Consider the following 24,270-nt stretch of genomic DNA (forward strand, 5'->3'; position numbering starts at 1 on the left):
ATGAGCAAATTAAAGACCATAACTGGGATGTTTACAGCCGCAACATGGTGAACAAACAGATAAGGTAATTTTACCCCTTCTGTTAGTTACCAAAGCAACACTATAAAGATCCTTTTAATTTAGTTTAGTGCTGTGAAGATTAAAGCTTAATTAAAGCGATGATATTAAAAAAAAATAAACCTGAAACAGCATAGGAAAAATAGAAAGACATAATTATGGTCCAGTGAATGCTTATCACTCGTTATGACGCTTCAGAGAAGAGGCATTTTTTTCTCTCCATTGAGAGTAATTTTATTCTTGTCATAGATTTGAATGACCACAACAACCTAGGATCATAGCTGTTTATAAATTATTAAGGACAGTTGAAGAATGTGTTATTCTACTCATAAAATAGGGGATAGTGAGTTTTCCTTTGCTGGTCCATTTCCCCCAAAAAATCTCTTTCATACCCATCAGGGAGAAAGACTTTATGAAGACAAAAAAAATGACCGTTTCTCAGTATTTCACATAGTTTGCATAGAAATTCAGCTATTTAATATGAAAAGATTTCTTACTTTCAAATTATTTAATAAACATACCTTGTTGTGAATTTGGAAGGTGTCAGATTTTCAAGTGGTCCTAAATGGTATCATTTCCTTTTATCAGCAGAGCTGCACTAATTTGTACCAGGTGAAAAGATATGTGAAGGACTCGGTGTGATATAATTATTAGAAATTCCTCCAGGAATGTGACTTTTGTTGGCCAGTTAAACATTTGTTGCTTTGCCAGGTTTAAACTAATGAGTTTGAAATCATTGTGGGGAAACCATATGTTTGCCCAGTAGACGGCAAACCAGGACATGAGATGATACTCTTTAACTGCAAAATTCAAAGTAGTAATCTCTGTCCATGACAAAGCAGGAGCACGAGAGAAAGAGCAGTTTGAGCTCGTTAGCTTTGTTGGTAGCTGTCTTTCTGGTTTCTTCAAGAAGTGAGCTGGCAAGATGCAATAGCTCTAAATACCACAGGACTAAAAATGCCCTTTCACTAAGTCCCTCTGTTCATCTTGCTCAAGCGTCTTAAAACTACCTTTAACCATATATCACACATTACTTCTGTGTACAGAATCATTAGTCAGATTAGACATTTAGCCTTATATCAAAGCAGTATTACATTTATTACAGTATGGTGATGACTTCTGTTGTTACAACTCAACCTGGTAACTTAACTCTGACTTTTTGCCCCAGGCTGCTGTGGAAACTGAAAGGTCACTGGACTTCAAGGACAAACTCATGGAAAATAATCTACTGAGATTGCTGAGACTGTGTGTGGCCCAAGATGTCTGTGAACTGCAAAGGACTGGAGGATAGAGGAGCACAGAGGTGATGTATTTCATCAGTTTGTCTCAGTCTTTGGATTATTCCTGATAGTGTTTTGCCCATTGCTGGAGAAAGGATATTACATTACCTGCAGTTTTGGTCGGGTCCTGTCCAACACTTCTGCTATCAAACAACTCTGGCAACCAAGAATTTAGCTTTAAAAATATTGCCTTTCTTTTTTAATCAAGATACAAATGAATTTCCTGGCTTCCAGGCTAACATATATATATATATCTGAGTTCTCCAGAGGTCTGCAGCTCAATTAGTTATTCCAGGATATATTTCTGTTTTTATTAGCTAAGCTGTTAAGAAACATCATGGTATAAATCTCTCTAGTGGTGTTCCTGTAAAACCTAAAAACCTTTTAACCAGGCAGCACTGCAGGAAACTCTCACGCACCCACTAGCTTGGCTCACTGTCTTTGAGGAACCATAGATTATGGGCACGTGAAGGGCTACAGAATTTAATATCATGCCGGTTCAAGTACAGTTAAAAATTATAATTGAATATACTTGCAGTCTTAAGAAAAGTGAGGCATTTTTCTTCACAAAGAATTATTAGTTTCTAATATCAGCTTTCGGGAAAAAAAAAAAAAACATGTAAATTTTTTCTAGAATGCCATTGTACGATTTACCCTGCCAGGGGCTCAGGCTATTTATGTTTTTGACTGCACCGTCTTCACTAAACTTAAAAAAAAAAATTTCCATGGTAACCGTTGCATCACACAACAAAGAAATGTATACACCGCTTAGATCTTTAAAGAAGCAGAGTCTGGAATGAAATTGTAGTCTGCATTTCTTAACAAAATAATATTCTTCTTAGTAAATACTTGTTGTTTTATCAATAAATTCTAATTTTACATTTAAAAACAAAATATGAAATTGTGCATCTAAAATAGTTCTGTCTTAAAAATGTTAACTTTGTGAGAACCATTTGTGCAGGTGAAGTCACTGAGCTGTGAGAGAAGAGAGGGAAGGGGTGTGAGATGGTGATACTCTTTAGTTTTGTCTCTCTGCTAATTATCCTAGACATTATTTCCATTTTACATTTTTTATTTCAATGCAGTGTTCATGCCACAGGAAGGCCACAGTGGTCACATATATATTTATATATGTTTACCATGTATATATACTTACATTTTCAAACTGATTTTTACAGGTACTATCCTGTGGGAAAAAAAAAAGGAAAAAAGTAGAGGCCATTCCATCTGTCTCTAACTTTTTAATAGAGCTCAATACATTCATATGAGAGCATGTAGACCTTCAGTAATGCTTCTCATTTTTCACCTCTGAGCTCATGTGCAGCACCCCAGACCCCAGAGCTGCACTGTGTGAGGGTAGGCAGTGTTGCAGAGAGCTGACACAGGAAAGCTTGGAGGCAGAGCCCTTGTTGGTTTGCCTGGTTGCTGCTTTGGGCTCTGGTTCCTACCAGGGCTGTTAAACAGCACCAGGATGTCAGAGCTGGATATTCATGTCCGTCTGTACAGCAGCATCAATCAGCTGGGGTCTATGCTGGGTTATAAAGTTGTTTTTGTGGTTCAAAATAGATCTAAGACACAAAGCAAGTACTATATCTGAAATCTGGGTAGAAATCTGGCATTTTGATTTAATCTCATGGACTCTACTGAAGTGCCACGTACCGTGGCTGTGGCTTTAGTGTGTGGCTGTGGGTCCTTCGGGCATATCGTGCAAAGTTTCTGGCAGATGCCCCATGTTGGTATAGCCCTGCTCATGTTGGAATCACTTTCCCACTGGAATAAGCAGAGTCTGAGACTCCCTCTCTCTCTCTCTGCACTGTGGAAATTCTTCATTTCTTTGGTAGGCAGAGCTGCCTGCCAATATTTAGCCCTCAGCAATTTTTTTTATGATTGAATTATAAAACCTGGAAATATGAGCTTATAGTGAAAATGCCAGCACCACATTAAAAATAGCAGGAGCAGTGGGCACTGCTGTAATGATGTTCTTGCTTCGGTTTTAATCCCTGCTCCAAAGCAGCTCTGCTTCCTGCAGCACTGGAGGTAAGGGATCCCAGCACCTGATGCTCTGACCACACCATGTGGGGGTGTGTGCTGTGCAGATTCCCTGATGGGCTGCCTCAGCACACAGCTGAATTTTGAGCTATGCTCCACCATTCCAAGAGCAAGAGGAGAGGCAAGAAACAAAGGGCTACAGTTATCATGGGATTAAATGCTTGCTCTCTGTAATTATTTTATAACTAGGAAATTTCAGTAGTTTGACTTGTTTACACTCATATAACTAACCAAGTAGGGGAAGAGTAGACTCCTGTTTTATTGGAAAAGGGAATAATCTTCGCCTTTGCTCTAGTGCCTGCAGCCTCCAGATTATTCCACATTTCTCTGCAGTGCTGGTTGCCTGTTTGGGTAATCTGAGTGTGTCTCAGTTTCCATCTGTTGAAGATCCATCTCAGACCTAATGGACTTAGTATAAACTCCTACAGTTTGAAATACTTCCAACTAAAATTTTTAGGCTTACAATAGTGGTTTGTGGCTGAAGTTCAACAGCCTGGGACAATGTGGAGGGCAGAGCAGCCACCAGCAATGGTGCCTTTGAGGGAGGGCACTTTGAAAGTGCTGAAAGCTTTACTTTACAGTTTATCCTACCTTTACACTTCCCATTTCCCTCATCCTATCTGCATGTCAGGAGCTTATCTGACTGACTGCTGGAGTGGAAGTTAGTAAATTAATGTTATTTGAATATCTGTTTTAATACAGTGTCACATATCCAAACACAGGGTTGGGATTTCATTGCGCCAGCCACAGATTCTGGATGTGCAGCGGATTGCTGTGTCCATCAAGGCAATCCTCTACAATTAGTCATTCTTGACTGAAAATTATTATAATGAGAGCTGCTAATGAATTAGTTTTTGAAAGTCATTGTGGTGTCACAGTGTTGGGGGCTGTGAAAGTAAAGGCAAAGATTGCCTAATGAAACGAGAAGAGAATAGTGGAGTCAAGGGAAATAAAATATCCATGGATTAAGCTGGATGACAAGAGGTAGTAAAAGGGAAATGAAGAAACACTACAAATTGAAAGGTGTGTAGAAAAGTTCAGACATAAACAAGCTGTAGGCTGAGGGAAGAGGTGTGGTTAAATTTCTTCAGCAAAAATTTCAAAGGGCAGTGGGAATGGAAGGACCTGTTTGCACAACAAGCTGCTGTTTAGAGCCTTGGCTATGCAATTTCTTCCAGCATTAGAAGTGTATTTTAAATAACAGTTTAGATTACTATGGCAACCATGTATCCTGGCCATTTTCTTTCTACAAAACAAAAGGGCATAAAATCCCAGAACATTTTTTTGAATCTCACTTAGCCCTATAACTCCTCTGTGAATTAGTTCATGGTGGTTACAATTAAGAGTTTGTCTCATTGGTCCTTACCACTTGTCTATTCTACTTTTGTTTCTTTTCACCTGAAATATGTCCCTCAGAGGCAGGATCTCATTAATCACTGTCTTTCCCAGTAGTAGAACTCTACTGATTTTCAGAGATTACCTGTAACATGTAAGCGACACATTGACGAATAAGCCCTTGAAATTCCATGTTTAATCTCTGTGGTAAAATAGTATTTCTGTTAATATTGCAATTTCTTCACTTTAGATAATTGCACCTTTCTTGATTGTCAGATATTCAGTGAAATAAGTGGGAAGAGAAGAATGACTGTAACTGAATAATTTGTGAAATGACATCTCCTTTCTCCTCCTCCTCCCCACTTACACCATCTTTATGACACAACATAGAGAAAAGGATGCTGTCCTATCCAGGAGAGATGAGCAAGGTGATTGGCATAAGGTTGACATTCACAACTCCAGTATCTGAATGCTGAGCACTAGCCAGAACAACCCTCAATCCCTACACAGGATATTTTTTCAAGTATTTTCAAAATAAATAAAAAAATAGTGAATTAATCCTTTAAACATGTATTAACAAGCAGTAGTTTTGGAACAAGGTTGTTCTCTTTTGCTCAGGACCATGTTTCCTCTGGCCACACCATGCCCACAGTAGTGAGTGGTGAAGCTGAAACAGTTTTTTTATTTTTTTGTTGATGTTATAATTTAAGAACAGTGTTACATCTCCATAATTTTAAAAGATGGACCCCTTTCTAAAAATTATGTATTTACACAGCTACTGAATCTTTTATATCCAATTTCTGTGAAAACAATCTCTCCCTGACTGCTTGCTAGTCAGCTCCTATTGTGAGCAATTAGAAAAGGGCAATGCAAGCAAGTAAAGCACTCTGGGTTTTTGAGATCTAATCTTTGTAAGAAAAGGAATTCGAGCTGTGGGCATTAATGCATTGTGGTACAGCAGTGCATAAAGCAGTACCTTTTTAAAATTTTGTTCTTGTCCTGACTAATTGGTTCAATGTTAAGTGAGGTAACAGTTTAAAGAACTAACTCATTATATGGAATTACTCTGTCTGCTGTGATACTTAAAGTCATCTTGCAGCACTCTGGAGCTCAATGCATAAAATATTACCTTGGTAAGTAACTCTCCCGCTGGATAGAGCCTTTTCTTTCAGAAGTTAACCTACAGATATGAGAACTCTGTCCTTGCACAGTGTCTGATCCAGTGCCAGTGCCTAAGGATGTTCTTGGAAAGATTCCCATCTTTAAACACTGGATTGGGGTCCATGGTGCAGTAGCTTAAGTGCTGAGGCTCTGACTTGCAGCAATAAAATATGGCATTACTGTTTTAAAGTAGGAAAAAGGGTAAAAGAACATAAGTTGACAATGAAATACTGATAAGAAAAAGCAAGAGCTGTGTGAAGGCAGAAAAGGGGAATTTTTAGAGAAAAACTTGGAAATCATGAAAACTAAAATAATAGGTGCTTTTTCCAGTTTGTTCTCATCTGTTATAATATACATGCAAGAGAAGAACAAAGTGTTTCTCTCCACTCAGACAGCTAAATATTATACCAGTTCCAAAGATGTGAAAAATAGGAGACAGAAATACATAGTGAAGTCAAGGTGATTATTGCAGAGTAACCAAGGTACAAATATTGAGATGTCCTGTACTGACTCCCTGGGCTGGCATAATTAGATGGCTGCAAGATAAAATATTTTTGCCCAGAATTACAGAATGTGGTGGGAACTGGCAAAACAGCACACAATCTTGAAGTCACACTCAGAAGGGAAGGAGATAATCCTTGCAGGGAGCTGTAGTAGATTTTCTAAGGTTTTTGTCATCATATTTACCAGCCTGAAGACAACAGAATCACCTCTAACTTAGACCAGGAGCGCAGTAAGCACAACTTGGAGGAGAGGTTTAAGTGATAATCTCAAGATCATGTGTATCACTTTGTTAATCCATTAGGTAAAAAGACTTTTTGCTCGTGTATTTGCACAACGTTTTGTGCCGTGAGCTTTTGATCCACGTATCCTTGTCTCTCTGTAATTGCATTGCAACTGTGTGTTATTAAAGCTGACATCAGAATTTATGAGTTCCTGGTGCCCAGTCACATGCTTTGAAAAATAAAACATGCATAAGAAAATTAACCAAACCAGTAACATCTCTGGAGATGCAAGAATTTTGAATTTTGCATTGTATTGTGGCAATGCTAGAAGACAACAAAGGGACTGGTTTTTCTCCCAGAGCTACAGTGAATTTGATGGCATTGCACAGTCTTGGACATATATTAAACAGAGCCATGTTTACTTGTGCTGCATAAGAATCACAGAGGGAAGCAAAATCAATGTTTTCCAAATGTAATAGAAAGAAGCCGTGAGGAAAAGAAATGGTATTTTCAAGCTTCTTTGAAAGGTAACACAAACAGTGCACAGAGTAAAAAAACGCTTTGAAGTAAAACCACTTTCCAATGTCTTCTTCACTCTGTATTTAACTTGCTTTGGAGGGTTAAGGCATGGTAGGTCCTTAGCATTATTTTAAAAGGGGGAGTCTGTCTGTGAATAAGTAGACATTGAAATTGGTGTTTTGAATTGGAAGCTGCACAATGCGTCTGTACATCTTGACAGAAAGAGAAGGCACTCAGATTTTAGAGGGGCACTGAGATGACACTGAGAGTGCATGATGCAGTGGTGTAATGAAAGAGAGATCAATGTTAAAATGAATGTAACACCACTGAGGAGTACACACAGATCAATACTCTTGTAAGCCATAGAGTATAATCCTGCTATATAGGTCTTGTTAGATAGTACACTCAATTCTATGAAGACACATTTTTCTGTGTTTCTGACTTATCTGTCCTAAAAAAAAGTCTTTCTTTTGGAATGTAAAGGCTTGAGTCTTTGTCTTCCCACCCATGCATGCTAAGGAAAATATGCAGTGCTAATAGTAAACTCTCCCTCCCCAAAAATGTGGCATAGGAGGATAAGATAGACCGTCAACAATTATCTGTGTTTCATTAAGTCTTTGAAATATTATTTTATTCCTGTCCCCTCTTATTGCCTCCTCCTTTTCTTTAAGAAATATATTTTAAGCACAAATACTGAAAATTCAATCTCAAGAGAAAGGGGGAGGTCAGTCTTGCAGCCCTCACTTATATTGTGCAAAGAACTCGCCTACAGTTTTTTTCCACCTCCTGATTTCTAGAGCTTAAAACCATTAAAAAAAGATCAGAGAGTTTCTCTCCTTTTTTGATGCACGGATAGCCTGGGAAATAGAACATGGTCACCAGTGTAGGCTGAGGTGCTTTCTCCCTGTCATATACATACGTGTGTATGTATGCATGTACGTATACTCCCTAAAGATTTCAGGCTATCCACATTTCTTCACATGCCACTGCAAAATTACTGCCTCTGAGAATCTCTGTGTTTTCCCTTTTATAGTTGGATGATTTGGTAGAACTGGTGACAGTGAGTCTGTGGTTAATGGCTCCAGCATGCCAAGTCGACCTGTTTCCTGCAAGGAAATAGCCAATGTAAATGTAAGAGTATAGTCAAAGTTTATTTCCACCTTGACAGGAAATTTAGCACTGGAAATGATAGCAACTTGAGTCTGCCTTGAGTTGATCCCCTCATACTGGTTCCAGCACGTGGATCTGCCAGAAAATTATTCATCAGTGCAGGTGCTGTCACTGGCAGGGACCAGCAAGTGCACAAGCAATGAGCTTGAAGCAGCAGCAATTAACTGCAACCTTTGCTGCTGTTGTCCTGCAATGCTTTTGGTGCTCAGTGTCATTGAAGCCACATGTTCTGGGTCTTAAGTTTGCCAGCCCATCATAGCCCTGCCCAGGATATTACTGCCTGGTTTGACACTGTAAAACAATTTTTCTTAGAAAGGAGTGAATGAGTCTATGCAAGGAATGGCATCTTGCTCTGAGCCTTGGAAGACCACGTGCCTGTTGCACTGAAGCTGCACAACCCAGTGCATGTGACTATTGCTTCTTTAACTGAGCTTACCTTTCACAGCCTGAAATGGTTTAGTAATTCCTTCCAGTTACTGCCAGCCCATTGATATGAGTAGTATCCCTGTACTTACTACAGGTCAAAGACACAGGGAAGTTCCAAGTTTACCATATGTTTAGGGCAACCTTGGATGCAAAAATACTCATATAGGGTCAATCTGACCCTGCACTCTGACTTTCATCTTTGGATCCTGCAAGCTCATGAGAGGCAACAGAAGTACATTCTGTCGTGTCTTATGGAAATTTGGTATATAATCATGGAGAGGGCAATGGGAATTGCATTACTTTCTCATTTTTGTTCTAACTTGTTTTAAGGCCAGATTTCCTTAAGAAGGCACAAACTCTTCTCAACCCCTTAGATTGAGGAGGTCCTTGATTTCATTTCATCTGCAGGCCTGACTGCCACTCTCCATAGAAAGGGAATTGTATCTCAGCTTCTAATTTTCATCTGTCTTCTCCTTTTCCCTAATGCAGGTATTTATTTTTTTCTTGTACATTCCAAAGAAAGCTGCTAATTGCACTAGTTCTATCCCTCTATTGTTAGAGGTCAGATGTTTTTACCCATTCCCTCAATGAGATGACTTTGTTTTGAATTTCTTTGCAATTAAAAGTATGCATATTTTTAAAGAGTGGAGAAGCTAAAGCAAATAAAAATAAATTAATAAATACATAATTACAGTGTTGCTTCAGGGAAAAGTTTCTAGGCATAATCTAATAACAATGACTGGAGATACTATTAGTATTGTGCGTTGATTCCAGATCCCTTGGGATAGTCTAATAATTAAGCTTGTGTTTTCCAGTCCCTTTTGGCTCTAATAGCTATTATGATCATTAAGTGTAACCTTCCATAGACTCTGGTTTCTAAATGCCTTTGTGAGTCCAAGCCCAAGTTTGTGTCCCCTCGTGAGGGAACAAGGTTGATGAGAAATAAAAGTCCCTCAAGACACTGTTCTCACTTTAATTCCAAAGCTCTCATTTCCTTCCAACTATCCACAGCCAGCAACTTTTCACAGCTCTTTCAGAGCTTCAGTTAATCTTTACTCCCTCTGACACTATGGCAGCTCTAAAATGCTGTTGCCCACATTTATCTTCCTCTTTTCCAGTGTTTGAGACTGAGCCTGTCCACCACAGTCCTGGCTGAGCTGGAAGATTCAAACTGAATTGTCACCACTGCGAAGGCTGCTCTTAAGTAGATGCTTTCCATGATGCAGCTCTAGCTTCAGAAAGCTCAGTGTTATCAGAAAACCTCCAGTTCTAGTTTCTTCCAGAATATTACAAACATTTCGTTTGCTTCCATGGGAAAAGGCAAACCCTTGTTGCAGGGGTTGTTCCCTGTCACATTAATTGGTGATGCTGGCAGCAGGCACGCAGCTGCAAGTGAGGGAACTCTCTTTCCTTGATGCAGGAAGAAGCATTGCAAAAGCAATACACAAACAGAGCCAGGCACAGGCTTTTGACTGATCTGTCACTCCTCACTGAACTTGCCTGAAATTTATTGCCAGTTAGACAGCATTTCCCTCTGTTTACTGATTTGATTGAAAGGATGATTTATCAAGGCTCAGCATCGCATTGAATGCTGCTCTCTGCTCCGAGGGGTAATGAGTTGTAGACACATCTCATTCTCCTTCCCCACGTGGCTGTGAGGGTTCAGGGAAGGTGAGTGTTTGCTGGCTTTGGTGTGACACACAGACAGTTCTGCTGGGAGCAGGCTGTTCCTGCTGGCTTCGGGATCAGCCTGCTCCTTCCCCCTTCACGCAGGAGAGGACAGACCATGTTTGTCAGGAGGTTTCAGGTAGCTGCACAAAGCCAAAAAGGGAGCATCTGTGAGAGAGAGGGAGTGGAATGGGAAATGACAGTGGGAAAGACAATGAAAGTGATAAGAAAATAAAAGGATTAGACATACCAGAAAGTTAAATGACAGCTTGATGTTGTCACTGCTGTTATCCCTACTGCTGGTTCCTTGCATGGTTTGGCACTGTTTGACGTTGTCTTGGCTAAGTACTGTGGCACAGGCCCATCACAGCAGAGTGAGAACTAATACCTTCTCTTGGAGGGTGTATTTGTTTTGGTTATGGTGAGTTTTTCTTAAGCAGCCCCGGCATTTGTTTCAATCACAACAAAACCCATCGACTCACCTTAATTTACAGAGTCATAACTAGCAGTATTTCTTTTCAGCATAAAGAGTACATTGGAACAAATGCCACTATTTATCAACTGTAATGCAGTTCTTTATAAAGGTCTTATGTGAGCAAAGAATAAAAATGCAATGATAGTCTCACAATAAATACTCTAAATCCTTTATTGCCTATTTATGGTGTAATCTCTCCACAGTTGTACAATATATGACTGTTTAGAAAAAGCTCTAGAATACAGTTATATGGTTTATTTACCAGGAGATGGCAATGGTGATCTACTGTAGTATTAACTTATATACAAGGCCCACATAATTCTTCCATAACATCACAAACTTCGGTATGAATGAAACCAAAGTATTCCAATACTGGTTTTGCCTTCCTTATTTCTAACTTGTTTCAGTTACTGCTATTCATTGTAAAGAAAGTATTTTTTACCTCTCATTTTTTGATTGAAATTGCTGTCACTACATTTTTTAGAGATGTCTAAATACAATCATATTGATATTCCAGAAAACAGAATACTATTTAAAAACAGAGCAGCCAATACCATTGAATAAGATATGCCATGTGTCAGGAAAAAAAAAAAAAGATTTGATGAAGGCAAAAGCTTAAAAAATGCATTTAATGTTACAGTATCAAAATTGAACTTGAGTAGTTAATGAAAAATAAATTATAGGTTATGCTATTAAAAAGCATGTTATAATTTTCTAGTAAGCTGCTTGAAGTATGGTCTTAAAATATGTAGATGCCAATCATTTTACAGAACTTGAAATTAACTGTGGTCTGCAATGCCATCTGAGTTTTTATGGTACTTTAACCTACAGTAAGGCAGACACTGTTCTTACATGAATTAGTGTGACGTTGATTTCACATGTAGATCACTGCCATAAACACTGTAAGTAAAAGTTTGGCTTCTTACGGGATTGCTTTGTGTTACTTTATATCTTTCTCCACGTGATTGCCCATTTTTTACTCTTCTACCCAGAACTTGCACAAGCTGACCAGGTGGTTTGTGCATGTTTATTAGATATTTGGCAGTTTTCAAACTGAAGAAGTAACTAGTGAGACTTACTCCTCTCCCCAGCTACATCCCTGCCTGTATGGAGTAATTCAGGGACACTGCTGGCTTGCTAAATGTGCTCTGAAGCAGATCTAGACCCACATAGAGTAGTGAGCATCTTTTACCAGGGAAATGCTCCCGTGGTTGGCTTTTCCTCTGGTATTCTGAGATACACAGTCCATGTCTCACAAAAGTCACTATGAGAGAGTTATCTACCCTCAAGTTAAATAAATGCTTTTACTGCATCTGCTTTTTACAATGTCAAATGCCAGCATCATTGCCTTTCCACTGCTACTATTTTAGTGTTACTAAAATAGCAAGCGAGGATCTTAGTGAGGCTGTGAGAGGAGCGTGGAATAGGTCATAACCACAGATGATAACAGGAGAAAAGCATTGTTTTACTCGTGTGAAGGTCTCAATTTTCTATTCTTTCAATTGTACTTAGTTTTCTAAAGTTCTTCTTCACCGTAGTGTCTACCTTCCTACCACTACAACATCTTTCCTTCCTCTGCTCTGCATTAAGTGTTACTCAATCAAACCTCACCCCTACAAGGAAGAAAAAGCAAATTTAAAGCATACTGAGAGTATTTCACTTAATTCTGCTCTCTCCACACCTTCATATCAGACAGCTTCTGTGTTGGGATCTACCTGCTCAGTGCTCATGACACACTTTCTAGGGGAACAGCTGGCTCCACCTCATCAGTAACAGGAGACACCTATGTACACGACATCAGTCACACATTTCACATCTGCAGCATCTTTCCACTCATGGACCCTACAGGGTACAACAGGAAGACAGAGGTAAGAAAGACCTTTGTCAGCCTTTTTTCCAATAGGGAAATTGATCCACGGAGCAAAATGAACTGATCGAGTGTAAGCAGCAGAGGAAATACTGAGTAGGGTTTAGAGTCTGTTGGCTGCTGGTGCCTTGCTGTACCAGGCAAACAAACTATCTTTCTTTCCCTCTCACATTTTCTTACCTCTTTACACTTCTGTACAAAACAGCACAAAGTTAATCAATACACCCGGTGCTGCTGCCTCCCCTGAGCACCAGGGCAGCCACATGTTCCACCTTATGGCGAGGTTCTCCAGCAGCTCCGACGTCTAACAAGGCTGTGAATCAGTTTGGTGGCATTCATGTCTCTTCAAAGGACAATTTTTCAGAAAGGACAAAATGATGTTCAGACTGACAATTGCTCACACAAAATATCTTGTCTTCTCTGCTGGATCTCTTGCTATGAGCACCGTGTTCATGTCAGCAGTGTGGAGGGAGGAATTATGAGTTCCCCTTTTTCTATCACTTATTTAGCACCCACTCCCATCTCCCTTGTCTTCCCAACTTAGGTTGTGCTTACGCTCCAGTACAGAGTAGAGACAGGAATGTCAGCTTGAAATTAATTAGCTCAGCCATCCCTTTTCCTTTGTTAAAATCTGTCCTGTAAACAAACCAGACTGCAGGCTCTTGAGAGTGGGACTGTTTACAGCCTTGTTTTACATTGTTTAGTACAACAGGGCCAAAGCAGAGAGGCTTGGGGTGCCACCGTAGCACAAATAATTTTCACAGTAACCCAGAGGGAGAAGTAAGGCCAGGCTCAAAAGTGAGCAGTTCAAGTCAAGAGAAGTTTAAATTTCTGAATTTTAAAGTTGTAAAGAAGATTCAAAGGGAAGTAAGGGCATACTCAGCCCACTCTTTGATAGTACAATACATAAACCCCAGATTTTGTAGGAGTATAATAAAAGATTGTATAGGAGTATAATAAAACCCAGACACAAGTCTGAAAAATTCATTAGTTTCTGCCACAACTAAAATAAGCACTGTCTAGGAAAACTACTTTGCAATGGTAATGAAAAGCGAGTGGAAAAGCAAGTGTTGGCACCAGTGCTGCAATGTGAAATAATTTCTGTATACTCAGATCTGTCATTGTGAACAATGTTGTTGATTATAAACCACATCAAATTCCCAGTCCCCAAGACATGTATTTTATTTTGCAGTTTTTCTAGTAATTATGAAATCAACAGAATACTATCAAGTTTTACCACAATTAAGTTAAATATATACTTAAATGATATAACATACTTGGTAATTGCAATATCTCTCTAACTTCTTTCCGAGGAACAGTCAGCAATGTTTCTCAAGCATTTTCAGGGGTGGCTTCTAATGATAATGATGATGCTCAGCTCTCTCATAATTTTATAGTTTCAAAGCTACTTGAATCCAATTTAGAATCAAGATTTGACCCGCAGAGCTTAATTTCTTGTGAGTTGATAAGACAAGTCTCCTGGATCTGAATGGATTTTACGGCCTCTTCAGTGTACGTGAGTTTGATGGAGGAGCCGATGACAAAGACTCACAGCAGTGTGAGCAGTTGTCTGAGAACAGGTCTATATCCAGTCACTTGTGAGATACTGTTCACCTGCAGAGCTATCACTATGCCATCCTGCTGAAGACCTTTGGGCTCAAGGCAATAAAACTGCTTGTCTTAGGTCTCCATTAAGAGAACGGCCATGTGGTGCAGTGCTTCAAGCAATTGCCACTTGATCAGGGTAGGAGGCCTGCCAGGGTGTTGTGATGGTGATGGGCCTGTGAGGCAGGAGGATTGTGGTGGTATTTTTCTCAAAAACTGGGAATCTCTCTACTTTGGCAGTTTTGTCTCTCTGCGGCTGATTGTCACTGCCACTCTGGCCACCAGAACTGAGCGTATACTCCAAATTTATGTTTACAGATGCTGACATTCAGTTTGTAAGAAAAGACAAGACAAGCTCATTTGTACTTGTACCATTATCTTAATATGTATTTATACATATTTTCTCAGAAAAATAAAAACTCAATGGACTAGATGATCTCGGAGGTCTTTTCCAACCTTAGTAATTCTCTAATGATTCTTATTGCCTGGTTTTGAACATGCTGTTTCCATCTGACCTTGCTCTTCATATAATGCCATTTGCCTGACAGGTAGTTTTCTGTCTAATTGAATAATAACTTTTTAATAATTTGGTTCAATAACTGACTTTTTTTTTTAGGTCACTGAAAACAAAAGCCAGACAGATCACAGATCACATCTATTTCAAATACTGTTTGCCTAACTATAGTTAGAAATTGTGATTGCATAAAGAAACTATTATGTCTGTATATTAAATAGTGATTCTTTACTGAAATTGATATAATTAACAAGTAAATGAGTTTCTATAAAAGAATGTAGAGTTTTTAAAGTTTCTAGTTTTATGAATGTAATGAGCCACATTTTATTTAATGTTAAGTAATATACAAGTTGATGTATTTTGGAATGCACGATAACATGTTCAAATTCAATCAAGAATATGAAATCTTCACCAGGATTTTAAAAGCAGTTCTCTCAGGCCCAAAATGATTGGAAAAAAAACCTGCGGAAAAGATGTGTTTCCTCTAAATCTTTTAAACAGCAAAGGGAAGCAAAAGCATTCAATCTTTCCCCCTTTTTTTCAAATTCAGCCTGAAAACACGACATCCTCCTATCTATCTCCCAGGTTGTGGATACAGAGAATATATTTACCTTTTGCCTTTTTCCTGCTAAAATCAACCAGTGCTGTTATGTGGTGGATGTAATCAGCTGGGTATATGGTATGGTGAATGTAGCAATAAGAAACCTTTTGTTTTTTCTCTTTAGGAAACAGCGAGATCTCTGTTCCCAGGATTTTCTTCATAAAACTGTTGATTGGATGACTATGTTAAAGAAATAAGAAGAATGAAGAGGAGAAAAGGTAATTACAAGAAAAAGTGAATTGCCAGCCATATGCAGTCCATCATAGTGAATGTGTGTTTTTCATTACCTCCATGGGATAAAGATTTCTCAGCTCAACTGCATGAAAGGGATTGTTTTATGTCTGTTGAAAGATATCTATTTCCATTGGACTTTCTGATTAGCCTGTTATGTTCCCTGGGTGGCTAATTCCTGATGCTTTTCTATGTCTAGTGCTCATCAGTCATACCCTGTGCCTGTCCCAGCACCTCTCCCTTGATCAGGGATAGACAGCCCCTTTTTTGCCAATTACTGGCATGCACAATCAAATCTGAGGCTCAGTTTTTTTGTGTCTTCGCTGCTGCAAAACTTCAGGGCAAACACAGCCTAGGTTTTAAACCAGTTCAAGCAACACTGAGTTCAACATAAGTTAACCTCCTTGTTATTTTTAGCTTTCTGAATGAATTTTGCAGCTTGAACTTGTGTTCTCCATGCTTCTGAAGACAGACTGCTGCCATTGCCCAGAGTGTCTGTTTCTACATAGTGTTTGGCTACATCTCTATTGCTCTACAGGCACGTGCTGCTGTACAGGGACAGGCTAAGAAATTGCACACTGAGAGTAAAAATACCCATCATTGCGACTAACAACCTTTTTGAAGGCTTAATGACCAAATTTGGTGACTGCCTTACTAGACCTGTCTAAAACTATTTTTGTGCTATACTTTCAAAAAATTCCCACCCAGATCCAGTTCTTTTTCCTGTCTACTTATGTCGCTTTTCATTGTCATGAAATGAGAGTAGAATTCCAGGCCCTACTTCACACACCTTAATAGACTGGACATGTTGCATCTGTAGTAGAAATTATTTAATTAGTCAGAGCCTAGGACTTTGAAATCTTTCTCCGTTGAACAAAACTAAAGATTAACTAATTCTGCTAGTGCAACAAAATGTGTATAGGCTACTATAAGCCCTGATTTCTTTGCCAGGATGTGTGCAGACAGAAGACTGTGCTTTGCTTTGTGTGGAGAACCCAACCAATGTGAGCTGGGACTGCCCTAGGCAAACCACACGAGTTTGTGCCGTGCTGTTCCTCACAGGAATGTTTCTCTCATGAACCAAATTGCCTTTACTCTTTTATCCAGTTATTTTACAATAGAAATTACTCTGAGTAAGTAGGAAGTAAACAAAGTGAGCCTTTTCCTTCACTATCCTGCGCAATATACAGGTACCAGTATATCTGCAAAGTTAAATGATATCATCAGGGTAAACAGAAAATGTTTTACATTTTACAGGCACAGAGACAAGTAGCTGAGAATTTCTGGTTATTTTATTTTCTTCTTCCTTGGAAACAGTAAGCTAGCTAGAGAGTCCTCAGAAACGCTGAAATGCTCAATCAGAGGTGGTTTCTGCCTGTTACCTTCTGTATTAAGATATTGATTTGGGCTTCAAGAGCCTCCACACCATTTTCTGCTCTGCCTTCCTCAGAGCAGGATCTTTCAATCCAAAGAGTCACCCTTTGGTCAAAGCAGAGACTAAGCTTGTCATAGCCAACTCAATAGTCTTGATTGCTCCACATATATAGTTCCTATCTTCCTCACAAAAGTATTTTAGAAACAGCAAAATAAGAGAAAATTTTGAGGAGAGAAAATCTCGATGGGAGCAGTCCAGCTACTTCAATTTTACTGACAGCTTTAAAAAGTGCAGCTGTCAATGTGTGGGGTAAGTCAGTGAAAAGTCAACCCATACGTGCTGTAGAGTCAACTGGGAGAAGCCAAGTGTAGGTCTTGAAAAACAAAAAGGACAAGATGGGTCCAATACATTTGCATTTAACGTGGCCATGTAACTGTAAAACAAAGGGAATTCCTAAAGGAAACATTTTTTTGTCACATAAACGCTGAGCCGCTGCAAACAAATCTGGCAAGGCTGAGGATCCGGCTCCCTGGGCTGAACATCAGAATACCATGAATAATGTCAAGAGGCAGCAATGGGGCTGTCAGATACTGCTACTGTCATTACCCTATTACTGCAAATATCCATGAATTTCACTAGGTTGTAGAAACTGTCAATGGATATTTTAATCCGTAAGCACAGAAGACACAACTATTTTACCACATAATCATCGAAGCTAATCTTTGACAAGGTTACTACTTACACCTCTTCCCTTGTAATCCCCTGCATGCACATACAGAATAAGACTCTGAAGCCTAATCTTTCCAATGTTGAAAATGAGACTTTTATGCAAACTGATAAAAGTTCTTTGTTTGATTTATCTGTAAACCAAAATAGTCTGGTAGTTTGCCTTGAAGTTAAAAGGAAAAAACATACTCTGTCAAATCCTCTGTATTCCTTTTTATGTATTTTGTCATTTCCCCTCTATTAACTCTGTCTTAAGGTTGAAAAGAAGAGTGCACTCTAGCTTCCATTTACATACTGTACTTTAGCTTTGACTTTTTTGGTTGCAGCCTGTTAAATTTATTGACTATAAGCCCCTTGAGCTATTGAAGAGTATGCGGCTTACATTGTATATCTTTTGAAAGATGCTACTGGTAGCCTGTTTTAATGTGTTTGCTCTCTCCAGATACAATTTGTCTTACATATTCATTGGTTTTTAGTGCCAGGACCAGTTTCTTCGTTGTAGCTATTGTTTGGAAGTCTCACAGAGATATTAAGGCTTAGTAATTTTTCAGTGCTGCTCAAGGGATCTGAGTGTCAAATGAAATAATAAGTGGGAAAACCCCTAAGCAGCTGGCTTTGGAGAGCTCAATAAAAAAAAAAAAGGAAAATAATTTGAGATGGCATGAAAGACACTTTGGGACATCTAGGATATTTTAGATGTACAAATAGAGCTGGCCAAACAGTAGTACTTTCCATTCATTGACAGTTATATTTCATTTTAATGTGAAGATTTCATACAGCCTGAAAGTCAGGGAAAATTTCATTTGTGAAACGGTAGCACATGGAGCTGGGAACACGGAATATGTTCCCCTGCATACTGCAGCTGCTTTTTCTAGCGGTGGAGCTGACCAGAATACTGATTTCATTAGGCCAGGGTTCTGGGTGGAACTTTTCTCTTTTTTTTCTCTTTTCAGATTAAAGTCAGGGCTTTCCTGTGTTCAGTTTCACAGGAGAGAGTCCGAAAGCCTCAAGAGAGGTTATTGGTTATGGATCCCAAGGCTCCCAGACCTCTCCCATAAGGCTGGTACAGAGTGTGGGAACGTGACACTGTGTGTTCACTGGCTCTCAATAACAGGAATCCCAGTCCTTCCCCAGCCCTCATGTAGAGGTGCACTTTGGAATATCTTTTGTTCCTCAGTACAGGTGTTTGTATGTTGGCCATTCATGCTAACTTGCAATCTAACCAGGTGGGACACCCATAGCAGCATAGATTTAACAGTACAAAGTACAGACAGCTGTGGATTGGGATTTTCAGATTTATGCTACCTTACCCTGCCTACTCAGCTTAAAAGTTAGCTGGAATATACTTCCATCAGTAGCCAACATGCCAAAATCTGTTGTGCATCTGTGACTGGGTCTTTCATTCAGATTGTCTGCATCCTGTTCCAGGTGCAATCACTTGATATTCAATCCTAAGGCAGAAATCTGCTGTGGCATATTTTTATTTCTAGAAAATCCATTCCAAAAGTCAAACTCCTTTCTCTCTGGGAAGAGAGCAGCCCTGAAACTCCAGGCATTGATCTGTGCCCTCAGTGAGGTGCAGGTGAGGTCTGTGCACTGCAGCCCACCCTCTGTGCTCTTACCAGCTTGGTGCCTGGCTTCCAGATATTCCACCCACGTTTGTGCCTTCAAACACTATTTTTCTGAGGATCATCTGTGTTCCCAACGAGTACAGAAAAAGTAAGATTTCAGTCAACATTTCACATGGCAAACACTAGTTGTATTTTGGCTTTTAGCGAAAAAAAGGTGGGGAGGTCATGGCATCCCCAGCCCCACTTGCTGGTTTAGACCCTCTGTGGCCACATCAGCATGGAGGTGATCTCTTCTTACAGGGGGAACCAGGATAGCCTAAAATATTTCCACGCCATTATTTCATAGCACCTAAAAGATTTCACAGAGACGTTGCGACTCTTAATGAAATAAATGTGGGTTAATTCACATTTACTCTGTAGCGAGAGTATTTGCTGTGGAAAAGGAGTATATTTTGGCTTATAGTGTATACATCAAATAAATACAATTGTCTTTTTCTGAATCTTTATGGTGCCCATCATCATAATTAGCTTAAGTGAAGCTGTAATTAGCTTGCATATAGCTTCAATTTGCTGCAAAATAAATCACCAAATAAATCAATAATTTACAACCAAACAAGCAGTGCAGGCTTTTTCAAAAGAAAAAAAAACCCACAAGCAAACCATTATGCCTGGACATTTCCAAATGCAGCACTACTCCTTGCCTGCCTTCTCTGAGAGAGATGTGACAGTTTTCAGCACCAGACATTTTCATTCAAGCACACAGGAATCGTGTAAAACCAAACAAATAATCACATGAAACAAAGCTTTGATTAGGAGCCTGTGAATAATGATCCTTTTCACATATTCAGTGTCTAGGGTGTTTAACACATTTTACATGTAGAATATATCAAGCAAGTCCTGACGATGAGGTTTTGGTATCAAGAGAAACACACTTTATTAGAGAGGGAGCGTGTCAGGGCTTGGTGCCAATTGGTTGCAAGTAGTTATGTTGCAAACACATCCAACACCCACATTTGGAGAAGTGCAAGAGGGAACATGTTTCTTATTTTCCTCTTTCCTGCTCCGTTTTCCTACAAATTCATAAGAGGCAAGTGTTACCTATACAGACAAAAAAAAAAAAAGCGGTGACAGAAATTTTCCATGGCATGAATAAATCACAGGTTTACATTGTTGAAAAATATTTTTGGGTTTGGATGCTTTTGTACAAGTTATTGCTATGGAGACTGTATTAATTGACTGCATTTCTCATGTGGTTGTAGGTAATAGTCAGCGAACTCAAAAGGTGGAAAAAAACACTTTGGTATATATTAAATTAGTTGATATATTTTTATTGCCAGAAATGTAACAGGGACCAAAGGCATAACAAAAGTCTGAAACTTGGGGATATTTGGAATAAAGAGAACATCCACAGGTGAATTATTTAGCATGAGTTTGGGACTGGGGCTGTTAGTCCCAATTTCAGAAAGGAATAAAAAAGCTCCCTCATGTTTCACAGCATGAGCTACATATTTTTTGATGAGTATTGGGAGGGCATTTTAACTGTAGCCATCTAATTCTACATTTTCCAGGTGGATTTTGTACCTTGCTCTAGAAGTTCTAGTTCTGGCTAGCAGTGGAGAATGATTATTGGAAGAGATGCACCACTACCCTGGGATGTCTGCTCCTTTGTAGGAGGGAATTTATGGCTTCTGCACGTTACTGGTTGGTATCCTTTGGGTAACTCTCAATATGTTTACTGCAAACAACTACTTAGCCTGCATCCATGATACTATTACATTTATCTTGAAGTCATGTGTGGTACTACAGCAATTTTTGTGCTTTTAGTATATAAATATTTTACAGAGTATCAATGGAAAAATATATTGATATGAACATATCTATAAGGAATGAAAAGATATCCTTTAGAATATGACGTGTTTTAATTAATTGGTTTTGCACTTTATGTTGACATGCAGAAAAATGATAGCTGCATGCAACCTCCTGAAGTCAGAAGTAAGAATATATTTATATATCAGAAGCTGAAAATTCTATTCTAAGATTAAAATTACAATGTATTTCTATAGACAGAGATATTTGGATTTCATTAAGTAAAAAGACTTTCTTTTTTCTTCACACTTCAGGAAAGAAATTACTTTTGCATTTGGTTAGGGATGAATGAATATGATACCAAATCTTTTGTTTGCATCAGTGTGCAATGTGTCATTTTCTCAAATGAGGGCTGGGTGTATTTGCAGAGCAGATGCAGAAGTGTGTCTGATTACCTCACTGTTTCTTTGTACCCAGCATAGATGGAGGGGAATTAGAACTCATCAGCAGGAGGGAGGGGTTGTTTTCTTCCCAACCAGGCCATCAAAGAATCCCAGAATACAGTTTAAACTATTCAGACTGAAAATAGACTGAATTTTGTCTGCCTGATTTCAGTAAATACTTGTGTATTACTTATAGTGACATTTTTTAAGGACAGATGCTGGAAGCTGTAAATACCCATGTTGAAGATAATGCTCTGAATCCAGTCTCAGGCCTTTCATGCAGCATAAAGCTTTGCTGAACAGGGCTGTGAGAAAATAGCTGTGTTGACAAAAGCCCAGGTATGGATACAGTTGTACAGGCAAAAGAGTCTATTTGCTAAAATATTTTCTTTCTCTTTAGAGACCAACAGTACATCCCCAGTGTGTGCCAGTGCAGCTCTGCCTGCAGACAAAACACTTTAAATATGAACAAGGTGAACAATGGCTGATTAATTAGACTGTATGTCTTGCAGCATTAAAGTTGGGTGCTCCTTATCCCTCCTGGGATGGAGGTTACTGATACTGAAAGATTTAGTTCCTGACTCTGCAATTTTAATTCCTGTTGCGTATGTGACACTAAGCCACGTCACTGATGCCTGTTGGATTACACTGTGTATGGCTGAGCAGAGCAAAGACAGCTTGAAGTGACAGGAAACAGACAGAGCCACCTTAGTGCTGTCAGCAGGCAGTGAAGGGCAAACTGCTCTGAATGCTCAATAAGATGAGATTTAGGTTTGGCATCACACCTGCCAGGTACCAGCCCCTCCCTAACCAGGACCCAGGCCCTTCAAGTGATGCTGCCTGCATGGGAGGGGGGCAGGAGTTGCAGCAGAATGTCATTCCTGGTTTCTGCTGATGGTTGTGATCAGCTTGATCCTTTCCAGCATTTCATGTCAGAAATCTGTTCCCTGGAAAAATTGTGGGCAGGTCTAATTAAAAAGTGAAAGCTTAACGCTTCCCAAGACCTAGTTTTCTATTGCAGAGGTGTTGGCCATGGCAATAGTTGCTATTGTCTGCCACAGTTCACTGAAATCCTCATTTCCAGTGGAAACACATGGGTCCAGACAAAACTTTTGCCAGAAAGCATTCCTTTCCTTTGGCATGTGGTGTAAGGGTTGGAGAGAGAGAGGCAGGGATGAGAAAATAATTGAGAACTCAATTATTTGAGGCTGGGGTTACTCTTCTAGAAAGCCAAGGTGTGTTTCAGGTCTTTGATGTGACTTGAACAGAGTAGAGATCATAGAATCATAGAATGGTTTGGGTTAGAAGGAACCTTTAAAGGTCATCTAGTCCAAGCCCCTGCAATGAGCAGGGACACCTTCCACTAGATCAGGTTGCTCAGAGCCCCATCCAGCCTGGCCTTGAATGTTTCCAGGGATGGAGCATCCACCACCTCTCTGAGCACTGTTTCACTGTTTCCCACCTTATTGAGAGGTGAGGATGTCAGACTCCAGCTCCTGCCTTCTGCTCATCTTCCTCTCAACTGGGTCTTGGCTATGTTAGGATGGGTAATACCTCATGTTCCTGTTTTTTTGGTTGGTTGGTTGGCTGATTTTGGGTTAGATTTTATTTTTTTTTAATGTTATTGGCAGCTTCCTGATACAGGCCAGGAATATTTTGTACCTAATAATTGTTACAAGCAGGAAATTCTGCTGCCTCACTGTGGCAATCTCACTCATCAGAAATCTACCTATTCTGTGTCATTTCTATACCGTAATGGGTATTTCTGTGTGACACAGAATTTGTTACTACTTTTTTGCAGCTGTATGATGCTCCCCTTTGAACATATGTTTCTGTGGAATTAGCTAAATTGTGCAGAGAGCAGATTTTCTTTTTCTGCTTAGTGTAGCAGGGAAGGTAAAGGTTATCCCCACTGCAGGACATGGGGAGGAGTGGTCACTCCTCCGAGCTGCTTCTGTAGCTGCACTGATGGTGTTTGGTGAAGCAAATCTGCTGCAAATTACAGCGTGTGGTTATAGATCAATTTATTCTCCTGCCTGCTGCCAACGATGTGCTGAGCACGAATGGAGCTAACTTGGTAAACATGCACTATAGTAAGAGAAAATAACCAAGCGTTGTTGAAAGGAATAATTAATTAATGTTTGTAAAGCACTTAGAAACTGAAAAGCACCTTATTAGTGCTAAGTGTTCAGGGGCCTGGCTTTCTCATCAGAAGTTAAAGTCGTCGTCTTTGTTAGTCTTTAACCGAACAAAACATTAAGAGTATAAAGCCTTTGTGTCTAATGTCCTCAGTCAGGTGTTCTTGTGCCTGGCAGTCATTAAGATGCAGTAAGTAAACAAGAAGAAACTATAAATGGCTCGAATCAGCTCGTTTCCACTGATGCCAGCAGAATTGTGTTGATTTACATTAGCTGAAGATCAGCAGTGGAGAATCCATAGCACAGCTCAGTCAGAGCCGGCAACCGGTTTATTTGCTACCACTCCCACCTTTCTGAGCCCAGCTGCCAGGAATGAACACGAAACTACATTAGGGCACAGGGTTCTCTGTGCAGTGAGGTGGACAAATTGGATGGCTCAGATTTGCTACCTGGGGCGGGCAGCACATAAAAGAACGTGCTAGAGAGAAGGAATCCTATTTATCATGCGTGCCACGCAGGGCTGAAAGG

At 39.5% G+C, this 24,270-nt stretch overlaps 1 long non-coding RNA gene across 1 annotated transcript; it reads left to right on the forward strand.

Annotated features, from left to right (window-relative positions):
• LOC113968667 lies at positions 1-20,989 on the forward strand. Its single transcript, XR_003534587.1, has 4 exons — positions 1-64; positions 1,226-1,360; positions 15,577-15,670; positions 20,924-20,989. It is a non-coding gene; the product is annotated as an uncharacterized LOC113968667 (long non-coding RNA).
• Positions 20,990-24,270: the final 3,281 nt, after the last annotated feature.

The sequence above is a fragment of the Neopelma chrysocephalum genome, unplaced genomic scaffold (genome assembly GCF_003984885.1).
Source record: "Neopelma chrysocephalum unplaced genomic scaffold, ASM398488v2 Primary Assembly neopelma1_69, whole genome shotgun sequence".
In the NCBI taxonomy this organism is placed as follows: Eukaryota; Metazoa; Chordata; class Aves; order Passeriformes; family Pipridae; genus Neopelma; species Neopelma chrysocephalum.